This window comes from Schistocerca gregaria, chromosome 9 (assembly GCF_023897955.1).
Source record: "Schistocerca gregaria isolate iqSchGreg1 chromosome 9, iqSchGreg1.2, whole genome shotgun sequence".
Classification (NCBI taxonomy): Eukaryota; Metazoa; Arthropoda; class Insecta; order Orthoptera; family Acrididae; genus Schistocerca; species Schistocerca gregaria.
The window spans coordinates 183,598,731-183,610,492 of record NC_064928.1 but is presented as its reverse complement, the minus strand read 5'-3'; the positions used below and the strand labels follow the sequence as shown (position 1 = coordinate 183,610,492).

The 11,762-nt window shown below is 44.1% G+C and overlaps 1 protein-coding gene across 2 annotated transcripts in view; it reads left to right on the top strand.

Annotated features, from left to right (window-relative positions):
- The first annotated feature begins 511 nt into the window (after positions 1-511).
- Positions 512-11,762, top strand: part of LOC126291766 (uncharacterized) — a 72,069-nt gene continuing 60,818 nt past the window's right edge. For both annotated transcript variants that reach the window (XM_049985450.1, XM_049985449.1), the window contains exon 1: positions 512-593. The gene's annotated coding sequence lies outside the window, so the exon portion shown is untranslated. The remainder of the gene's footprint in view (positions 594-11,762) is intronic.

Sequence of the window (11,762 nt, the reverse complement as noted above, 5' to 3'; positions counted from 1 at the left end):
GGTACTAGTAGATGGGAACAATGGCAGGAGGGTGTCCACAATGAGGAAATCAAAGAAAAACTGGGAATGAACTCTGTAGATGTAGCAGGCTTAGATGGTGGGGTCATGTTACACGCATGGGAGAAGCAAGGTTACCCAAGAGACTCATGGGTTCAGCAGTAGAGGGTAGGAGGAGTCGGGGCAGACCAAGGAGTACGTGGATTTTGAAGTAATAGGTTTAACATCAGTAATGGCACCAATGTTAGCACTGAATAGGGGATCATGGAGGATTTTTATAAGGGGGGCTATGCTCCAGACTGAACGCTGAACGGCATAATCAGTCTTAAATGATGATGATGTTTTTAGCTGTCGGAGGTGAGGCGCTTCCCTGGCGAGTGCGAACAGCCCGAGAGCGGCGGCGTAGCCTCAATAGGTCCGCGAGGAGGAAAGTGGTCTGCCGTTAGGGGGGGAGGGGGGGGGGGGGGAGCCAGAAGTGTGTCGCTCTTATATAGCCGGGTTCACGGCCAGGGCCGGTACTCACCCGCCAACCAGTGCAGCCGCCGCCACAGGACGCCTTCCGCTAAGCCAGCCACCCCACACCGACAGCAACCACGGTGAGTACCGATGTGGTTAACCAGAATGTGTTTCGGAGTATTTAACATCAGGAGCAATCTCGATAAGCGAGGAAAAAAAATATTTCACTTGTCACGTCGGCAGGCTACTAGTTTCTGAGATAAACTGGAGAGTCAGCCACGATCGCCTTTACAGTAGCCGTGTACGCAGATTACATTACAGGAATCTATGTACACCCGCTGGGCAGACAACCGACCGTAGTTCTTGCTTGTGCCCAAACGGGTTCCAGCGCTCTTTTGTCGTCAGTGCGTATTTTTATTACAGTCCGGGAAATACAGACACGTAAGTAATCTCCGTTGTAACAAAATTACGCCTATAAACATTTTTGGTCTAATGCGAGATTTACCTTGTTCTCTAGACTGTCAGGTACTGCAGTGACATGTTTCCGTCCTTCTACAGGTTACCAGTGCAACGAAGTGTCGTTAGTGTGGTGTTACTTCGCGAGTTAATAATTTTATCTCTAAACTTTATTCTGTTGCTTCAGCATGCTTCGCAGCTACAAGGTGTTTCACAATTCATGTTACACACTTTCAGAGGTTGTAGAGGGGGCTTAGTTGATCAAGTTTTGGATAGGACCCGATGTCATCTAAATAAACGTTAAAAAGTGTGGGTGAAACGCTGTACCCTTGTCTTAGTCCTTAGTTTGTAGCTATATGCTGCGTTTCAGTGCCACTTAAATCTAAAACTTTAGTCGTGTGTTTGTACAGACTTTTTAAAGCTTTTATTGGGTGTTGTGGCTAACCTCATTTCTTCATAATTCTCCACAGATTCTCTCTACCGACGTTACCGACTACCTTAATAAAATCAATGAACGCTAACTGTGTTTCACTATTACACTCTCTCTGTTTTTCGGTTATTTGTTTTTTTTTTTTTATAAATAGTGCATCTGCCGTGCATGAGCCCCGCTGAAATCCCATTTGCTTTTAGCGTAACATGATTCAGTGACGCACCAGAGCTTTGAAGTCACATGCAGCGACGCCTGTAAGTATATGTGATGCAGGGTGATTCCGTGGGGCCGTTACAAACTCTGTAGTATGATGGAGAAGGATTAATGTATAAATTTGAGATAAGGATCCCTGTGCCGGAAACAAACGAGTCGATAGTCATGGGCGACAACCGTTCTGATAACTCTGACAGTGGAATACGTGTACTGTTACTGTTGTTGCTAAGACTGTAGGTCCGGCAATTTTCAGAGGTGGTAGTATGGACCAAAACAAGGAGAAAATGTCTAGTGAACTTGGACATTAACTGCATACCTGAGGAGCTATGAGCACTTGTTCAATAGACGAGACAGTAGACGAACAAGTGCTCATGGCTTCACAGGTACGCATTTTAGAGTCCAAGCTTACTAGACATTTTCTCCTTCTTTTGGTCCATGCTACTGCCTCTGAAAGTTGCCTGAGCTACAGTCTTGGCAACAACAGTAACAGTACATGTATTCCACTGTCATAGGTATGAGAACGATTTCGCTTATAACTTTCGATTCGCTCCTTTCCGGTACGGGGACCCTGACCTCAAATTGATGTACTTATCCTTTTCCGTCATACTAGAAAGCTTGTAATATCTTAACGGTATTAGCCTGTATATAGACCATTTACAGGCCCCAGCGCCTATCACTTTGACGATTTATAGCGTCGGTGCATGACGTTTTCAATGTAAAACTTGGTCGACTAGACCCATCTACAACCTCTAGAAGTTTGTAATATGAACTTTAAAACACTCTCTACACCATGTGATGAGCTACAGTCCACAAAATCACGTATGTAGATAAACTCGTTTATGAACTCGTCAAGTGACATCACAGTAACAGGATCTCGCTGCAATGGCAAACTGTAGAATAACGAAAAGATGGTGTCGCAGTACTTAACAATTTAGACAATAAAGCGAAACTTGTAATGGACTTGAAATATATTTAAGCGTAATTTTGTTACAGTGGCTATGACTTAAAGTGCGTTTCCATTTCACTGACTGGATTAAAAATACCTACTAACGGTCCTGCGAGACGTACAGACATCATAAGGGAGAACAACACTGGGTGCATTTGGAACGTCACAGATGAGCAGATTCCCGCGTTTGTACGACGGGCAATGAACGTTGGCGCTCCCCTACTTAGGGGACGCGGGTTCCGTTCTTCGGACATATTACGTGCTTTTTGCTTCGTCTTTTTTTTGCGTATTTCTTCTAACAAGGCAAGTGCCGCTATTCGAACTGATTTAAAATACGGATGTCTGTGTTCTAGCACCCGTCAAGATCACGTGTTTAGCTCCAAATTTATGTACAGTCGACGCTTCGAGTTTAGCTAAACCAAAGACTAAAGAGCGAAAGTATCAGGTAGAACGTTAGCGACAGTTTTATATAGATTTCTAGAGAGTACAACCTCTCTTCGAGACATGGTGTTGGTTTTGGACACCAGCGAATCGACAAGTCGCGTATCGCGTTACGTGGCCAGTATCTCACCATCCGCGTTCAGTCTGTTACCTGCATGAAACTTCCTGTACTTGGACACACAGTTATAGACGTGAAAAGATCCGTGTACCGATACTGCTCTCGGGTCATTCTACTGCTGCAATATGGTTACAGCGGAGACAATGCAATATGTCAACATGTCCCTGGCAAACTCTTCCATTCCGCTGTGTTGTAATCGCTCCATTTCACAAAACACCACATTCACACCTGGACGACGAATAACAGGACGTATGACAACAGTATTTGGGAAATTTGACTCTCACGGTTTCGAGAATAGAGTCCTGATGAAAGCTAACCCACCTGTGCTAGTAACAAGAATTCCACAGTAAAGGCACCAATGAAATCAAATACTCTTTTCGGAATGGTGAGGTCTGGGGATGGCGATAATGTGCCGCCGAAACTAGTCGTGTGATATAATAAAGACTTATCAAGATACAGCTGTGAACATCGAAAATTATTTTTCTCGTCAAATAACTGAGCTTTCCACGGTTGAAATAATTTTGATTAGAATACTTTATCGATTTGAGTTCTCATTTGTGCATAGAGTAGGCTTCTTCCCTGTAGTACATAAATACCTTTTAGATTTCAGATATTTCGTGTGTCTTGCTACAGAACGCTAATAGGAAAAAAATATCAGGACCTCGCGGAAAGTTTTCAGTGTGTGACGAAAACAAATAACACAATAAAGATTAAAATACTCAAAATAAGATCCATTTCTGTAGTTGCTCGCCCAGAATGGGTTTTAACTTCTGAAGTTAGAAGTCGCCGCCATAGTTCCTTGATTCCGCGGATGCTCAGTGTACAGCATGCTCAGAAATTTAGAACGTCATACTCGGCACCATCTACAAGTTGTTTCCGTAAGAGGGTCCAAAATGCAACAGGACATAGAGAATGCTCCACTGAAGAATCTGAGGTAGGGAACCGCGGGTCGGGGAAGCCAGCTTAAGGAAACACAGAGGTAAACTTGTCTACTGCTTTGTATAGCATTACTGTTTTCCACCTTGTTTGCAACTAACATGTGTACAAGTTTATAAGTACTGTGTTGTTCAATACGCCGGCTGCTGTGGCCGAGCAATTCTAAGCTCTTCAGTCCGAAACCGCGCTACTGCTACGGTCGCAGGTTCGAATCCTGGCTCGGGCATGGATGTGTGTGATGACCGTAGGTTAGTTAAGTTTAAGTAGTTCTCAGTCTAGGGGACTGATGACTTCAAATGTTAAGTCCCATTGTGCTCAGAGCATTTTTTTTATTTTTTTTTTTTTTAGCAGCCAAAGAGACAATGTAAATCCGAGTCACCTTATGGACAAGTAAACAAAACCTGCATCATGTATTCCTAGTTATCCGGCTCGTTCTCCTTGCTTCCTTGCAGTAAATTACGAATGTATAGGTAAATACATATCCGCCCGGCGGATTCGTGCCGGAGACCGACATGCCTTCCCGCCCGGAAAGCAGTGCGTTAGACCGCACGGCTAACCGGACGGGCTACTTCAGACATTAGTCGACTCCATGCTAAATGGTGCTGCGGCACTTTGGTGTGTTCGAGGGTGCCTTACACGATATTAGGCAGGTGTACCAGTTTCTTTGACTATTCAATGTACAAGCCCTTTTTAAGGCCACAGCTAAGCACTATGTCAAACAAGATAAATGGAATAACATCAGCCAGAGAAGAACTGTTGCAAGAACTTTACAGACACCACCAATGTCACGTGCTGTGCATACAAGAAACAAATAGGAGCTGCGACATGCGTAGACCGAAGATAAACGGAACGCTCCTTGCCGTCGAAAGACCACGTGATAGATACGGAAGCGGTTTTTTCGTTCATCTAGACGTCGAAATTCTATCCACAGCCGAGCGGTCTAGGGCGCTGCAGTCATGGACTGTGCGGCTGGTCCCGGTGGAGGTTCGAGTCCTCCCTCGGGCATGGGTGTGTGTGTTTGTCCTTAGCATAATTTAGGTTAAGTAGTGAGTAAGCTGAGGGACTGATGACCTTAACAGTTCAGTCCCATAAGATTTCACACACGTTTGAACATTTTTTTTCAATCAACAGCACTCGCAGAGGGAACAACGAAATCACAACTATTAGAGACGGCTCATTGCACCATTCAATTGCCTAATTCACTTTTAAAGTGTTTCTGTCGGAAATGTATGTTGGTTTCTTGTGAGCCCAGTGGCTGGCGCGGGCTGGCCTTTGTTTTGCTCGCTGCTCCCCCTCGGTATGTGGGCCGCCGCTGACGCATCCGGCTTTCTCCCGTGCGGCCGCCTCAGCCCCCTCGCCTACGGCTGGCGGGCCGTGCTCTCAGCTGACTCTGACCGAGGCGAGGTCACGGCAGAAGCGCGCCGCGCCGGCTCGCCCGCGGTTCGAATCCCACACATCGCTCCCACGCCACACGCGAGCTATGCGATTCCGTTTGTGCGTTCACCTGTTTCCGTTTTCTACCACTCTAATCTGTCCGGTGTTCTGTTCTACATCTGCGCCGGCGTATAAGCTGTTCCCGTAACAGCGTGAGAAATTTCCGCCATTTGACTGTTGGTTGTTCATTTATTTTACATTTCACGATTTCAGCTTCGAATTTAATGAGATGGGAACTGGATAAACAGAAAGAACCAGAGGTTATACAGAGTTTCAGGGAGAGCATAAGGGAACAATTGACAGGAATGGCAGAAATAAATACAGTAGAAGAATAGGTAGCTTTGAGGGATGAAGTAGTGAAGGCAGCAGAGGATCAAGTAGGTAAAAAGACGAGAGCTAGTAGAAATCCTTGGGTAACAGAAGAAATATTGAATTTCATTGATGAAAGGAGAAAGTATAAAAATGCAGTAAAGGAAGCAGACAAAAAGGAATACAAACGTCTCAAAAATGAGATCGACAGGAAGCGCAAAATGGCTAAGCAGGGATGGCTACAGGACAAATGTAAGGATGTAGAGGCTTATCTCACTAGGGGTAAGATAGATACTGCCTACAGGAAAATTAAAGAGCCCTTTGGAGAAAAGAGGACCACTTGCATGAACATCAAGAGCACAGATGGAAACCTAGTTCTAAGCAAAGAAGGGAAAGCAGAAAGGTGGAAGGAGTATATAGAGGGTCTACACAAGAGCGATGTACTTGACGACAATATTATGGAAATGGAAGAGGATGTAGATGAAGATGAAATGGCAGATATGATACTGCGTGAAGAGTTTGACAGAGCACTGAAAGACCTGAGTCGAAACAAGGCCTCGGGAGTAGACAACATTCCATTAGAACTACTGACAGCCTTGGGAGAGCCAGCCCTGACAAAACTATACCTTCTGGTGAGCAAGATGTATCAGACAGGCGAAATACCCTCAGGCTTCAAGAAGAATATAATAATTCCAATCCCAAAGAAAGCAGGTGTTGACAGATGTGAAAATTACCAAACTATCAGTTGCAAAATACTAACGCGAATTCTTTACAGACGAATGGAAAAACTGATAGAAGTCGACCTCGGGGAAGAACAATTCGGATTCCGTAGAAATGTTGGAACACGTGAGGCAACACTGACCCTACGACTTATCTTAGAAAATAGATTAATGAAAGGCAAACCTACGTTTCTAGCATTTGTAGACTTAGAGAAAGCATTTGACAATGTTGCTTGGAATACTCTCTTTCAAATTCTGAACGTGGCAGGGGTAAAATACAGGGAGTAAAAGGCTATTTACAATTTGTACAGAAAGCAGATGGCAGTTATAAGAGTCGAGGGCCACGAAAGGGAAGCAGTGGTTGGGAAGGGAATGAGACAGGGTTGTAGCCTCTCACCGATGTTATTCAATCTGTATATTGAGCAAGCAGTAAAGGAAACAAAAGTTCGGAGTAGGTATTAAAATCCATGGAGAAGAAATAAAAAGAGGAAGAAGACATTGTAATTCTGTCAGAAACAGCAAAGCACTTGGAAGAGCATTTGAACGGAATGGACAGTGTCTTGAAAAGAGGGTATAAGATGAACATCAACAAAAGCAAAACGAGGATAATGGAATGTAGTCGAATTAAGTCGGGTCATGCTGAGGGAAATAGATTAGGAAATGACACACTTAAAGTAGTAAAGGAGTTTTGCTCTTTGGGGAGCAAAATAACTGATGATGGTCGAAACAGAGAGGATATAATATTTGTTAACATCGAGTATAAATTTAAATGTCAGGAAGTCGTTTCTGAAAGTATTTGTACGGAGTGCAGCCATGTACGGAAGTGAAACATGGACGATAAATAGTTTAGACAAGAAGAGAATAGAAGCTTTCGAAATGTGGTGCTACAGAAGAATGCTGAAGATTAGGTGGGTAGATCACATAACTAATGAGGAGGTATTGAATAGAATTGGGGAGAAGAGGAGCTTGTAGCACAACTTGACTAGAAGAAGGGATCGGTTGGTAGGACATGTTCTGAGACATCGAGGGATCACCAATTTAGTATTGGAGGGCAGCGTGGAGGGTAAAAATCGTAGAGGGAGACCAAGAGATGAATACACTAAGCAGATTCAGAAGGCTGTAGGTTGCAGTAGGTACTGGGAGATGAAGAAGCTTGCACAGGATAGAGTAGCATGGAGAGCTGCAGCGAACCAGTCTCAGGACTGAAGACCACAACAACAACAACAACAACGTTCTGTCCGGTGTTCTGTTCTACATCTGCATCGACATATAGGTTGTTTCCGTAAGAGCGTGCAGAAATTTCTGCCATTTGACTGTTGATTGTTCATTTATTTTACATTTCATGATTTCAGCTTCCACCCACTCTCAAGTGCGTGCTGAAATATTAAAATATGTCTGACCAGTGTGTAACACGTCATCTTCGAAAATACATATTTCTGATCTCATAGACCAGTTGTCGTGTCACAGAATACGAGTACATATCGAAGATGTATAACATGCCTGTAATTGTGCGCAATGAAAAACCATTGAGAAACAGTACGGCGTACTCAGAGCTAATATATTCCTGTGACCTGCATTCGTCACTTCTATTACCATCTCTGCCAGTGTTTTGACAACAGAAGTTGTGAATATAGGTCACAGGAATAAATTAGATGTTAAATACGCCATACAGTATGTTAATGGTTTTTTTTATTGTGCACAACGTCACCCATATTATGTATCTTCGATATGTATTCTGTAAAACAAATTGTCTATAAGACTAGAAACTTTTTTTTCGATTACGTATCACAGACATTTCGACGAACACTTGAGAATAGCTACAAAGCCGGGATCGTGATTGTGTGCAATAAATGAACAATCAACAGTAAAATAGCGGATATGGGCAGGGGAATATAATGACAATAAAGAAAAAAATGGCGGGGATCGCTTTCAAAACATTCTGTACGGCTGTGGTTCTCCGCGAAGGACAGATCTAACTCAAGATTCATTCTGCACAGAACATCGCAGTAACTTAGTAGCAAGTATTAGTCGTAGTTTCCGCATTTCCCACAGCAGTGGTACTATGAGAAGCCCTCTCTGCCATGCGCTTCCCAGTCGTTTGCACAGTACGGATTTAGATGTAGATGTAGCCTTTATGAAACTCGACTGAAATTTCATGTTTTCCCAAATAAAAAAAATCGTCAACGTCTTGTGGAACATGACTGAAGAGCGCTTACCGTGAGACGCGTCGGTAATTTCTAAGACTTCAGGGCATTCGATTTTCCATAAAAAATTTGCTGGGGAAAAGATTTGTTCCCCGTCGAGCCAGCAAAATTTCACCGAAACTCAAAAAGCGGCGCCTGTCAACTGGCATGCGGAAATTATTAAAAAAAAATCGACCGGTGTAAAGCAAAATCCATAAACGGCAACCTATGCGGAGAAGAAAGTTAGACATGCGGATTCGAGCCGAAAGCCAGGTAGCCGTCAAGTGTCTGAGTGTTCTCAGATGCCCCGGAAATGACTGAAGTCGTTTGTTCCCAGAGCAATCCCAAGAAAACGACAGGTCGTTACTTCGGCTGCATTGCATCTGACACGGTCACTCCGATTTAAAGGATCGAAAACAGTTATTGCCAAAACATAATCAACAGTTTGTTTGGCACAAGTCAGCGGGGAAATCAGATAAAGCAAGCGAAAACGTCGCGTCGTCATTCATCACTAGAATAGTATTTCTGCCCGTAGCATGTCAGACAGTCGAATACTTCACTGAGGAGAAAACGGAATTCATTACTGTCTCACAGCCCGCCTTCACTTCATATGTCGTCTAACGAATTCTTTTCTTTGCAAAGAGAAACAAGAAAAGGACGCAGATAGTGAGTCTCATCAGCTCGAGAAACTATCGAATCCGACCACAACCGCCCTTTTTAGGTACCACCATCAGAGTGGGGGAAAAAATGTTCCGGGACGCATCCGAAAGTGAACGTACCCTACTGACCATTAAAATTGCTACACCAAGAAGAAATTCAAACGATAAACTGGTATTCATTGGACAAATATATTATACTAGAACTGACATGTGATTATATTTTCACGCAATTTGGGTGCATACATCCTGAGAAATCAGTACCCGGAACAACCACCTCTGGCCGTAATAACGGCCTTGATAAGCCTGGGCATTGAGTCAAACAGAGCTTGGATGGCGTGTACAGGTACAACTGCCCATGTAGCTTCAACACGATGCCACAGTTCATCAAGAGTAGTGACTGGCGTAATGTGACGAGCCAGTTGCTCGGACATCATTGACCAGACGTTTTCAGTTGGTGAGAGATCTGGCAAATGTGCTGACCAGGGCAGCTGTCGAACATTTTCTGTATCCAGAAAGGCCCGTACAGGGTCGTGCATCGAATGAAGGGTAGAGCCACGGGTCGTAACACATCTGAAATGTAACGTCCACTGTTCAAAGTGCTGTCAGAGCGAACAAGAGGTGACCGAGACGTGTAACCAATGGCACCCCATACCATCAAGCCGGGTGATACGCCAGTATGGCGACGACGAATACACGCTTCCAGTGTGCGTTCACCGTGATGTCGCCAAACACGAATGCGACCATCATGATGCTGTAAACAGAACATGGATTCAACCCAAAAAATGACGTATTGCCTTTCGTGCACCCAGGTTCGTCGTCGAGTACACCATCGGAGGCGCTCCTGTCTATGATGCAGCGTCAAGGGTAACCGCAGCCATGGTTTCCGAGCTGATAGTACATGCTGCTGCAAACGTAGTCGAACCGTTCGTGCAGATGGTTGTTGTCTTGCGAACGTCCCCACCCATCCGTTACAGCCATGCGGATAAGATGCCTGTCATCTCGACTGTTAGTGATAAGACGCCGTTGAGATCTAGCACGGCTTTCCGTATTACCCTCCTGAACCCACCAATTCCATATTTTGCTAACAGTCAGTGGATATCGACCAACGCGAGCACCAATGTCGCAATACGATAAAGGGCAATCGCAATAGGCTATAATCCGACCTTCATCAAAGTCGGAAACGGGATGGTACGCATTTATCCTCATTAGACGAGGCATCACAACAACGTTTCACCAGGCAACGCCGGTCAAGTGCTGTTTGTGTATGAGAAATCGGTTGGAAACTTTCCACATGTCAGCAAGTTGTAGGTGTCGCCAAGCTCGTGTGAATGGTGTGAAAAACTAATCATTTGCATACCACAGCATCTTCTTCCTGCCGGTTAAATGTCGCGTCTGTAGTACGTCATCTTCGGGTTGTAGCAATTTTAATGGCCAGTAATATATTTTAATGGCGGATATTTCGAGAAACGGTAAAACGATTTCCAGAAATGGATCATTCACCCTGCAGCGAAGTGTGCGCTGATCTGAAACTTGCTGGCGAATTAAGAGTGTGTGCCGGAATGGAAGTGGAACCCAGGACATCTGCCTGTGGCGGGCAACTGACTGAGCTATGCGTGCGCGACACGTGGTCCGCCCCCGCAGCTTCGCTTCCGCCTCTACCTCAACCGCCGCTTTCCTAATTTCGCAGAAGGCCTGCTTCGTGGCTAGCGGGACCCGCGCCTCGGCCATTTCTCCAGGATATCCTCCCTCGCACGGGCGCCAGTCCTGATACCCGTGAGGCACAACTCCTGTGGAGCGTGGAAACTAGGAGGTACACAATTACGGACGGAAGCGAAGCTGTGAGGGTGGGTTGCGAAACGTGCCTGGAAATCAAGTTACGCCCTTACGGTAACTGAGGCGTTAAGATCAAAAGAATACAAGTCACACAACGGTAATTATAAGATACATTGGAAAAAAATGAATCATCGCAAATAGTAATACTTCCAAATCTTTTAGTTACTGCTAAATGCTCATCGGGAAGAATTCAGTCTTATACCAAAATCTGTAACCATAGGATAAACGTAAATAATAGAAAATGGTAATAGAAATTGACTGCCGTACCCTCCTTTCTGTATAAACAATACTCATGTTATCATAAATACCGCGTAACTATAAAAAAAGTATATTTTCAAGCTGAATATTCTTTTTAATCATTTCAACATGATCTTACACATTCGCATTACCTGTATAAACATTCATAACTAAACAATTCGTTCTAGATTCTGTTGGGCCTAAAGCATAGTATACATCGGTATAAGGCATTATGGAAATGAATGCTTCAAACCAGCTGCAATAATGTAATATTTTTTAAATATTTTACAGGATAGGTCTGTTTCGGCTTATTTCCGTCATGTTGGAAGTGGCGATCATATTGCATCTATAGTAAACTCTTTCTATCGCGTCCAGATAAGTATATAGTATAGTAA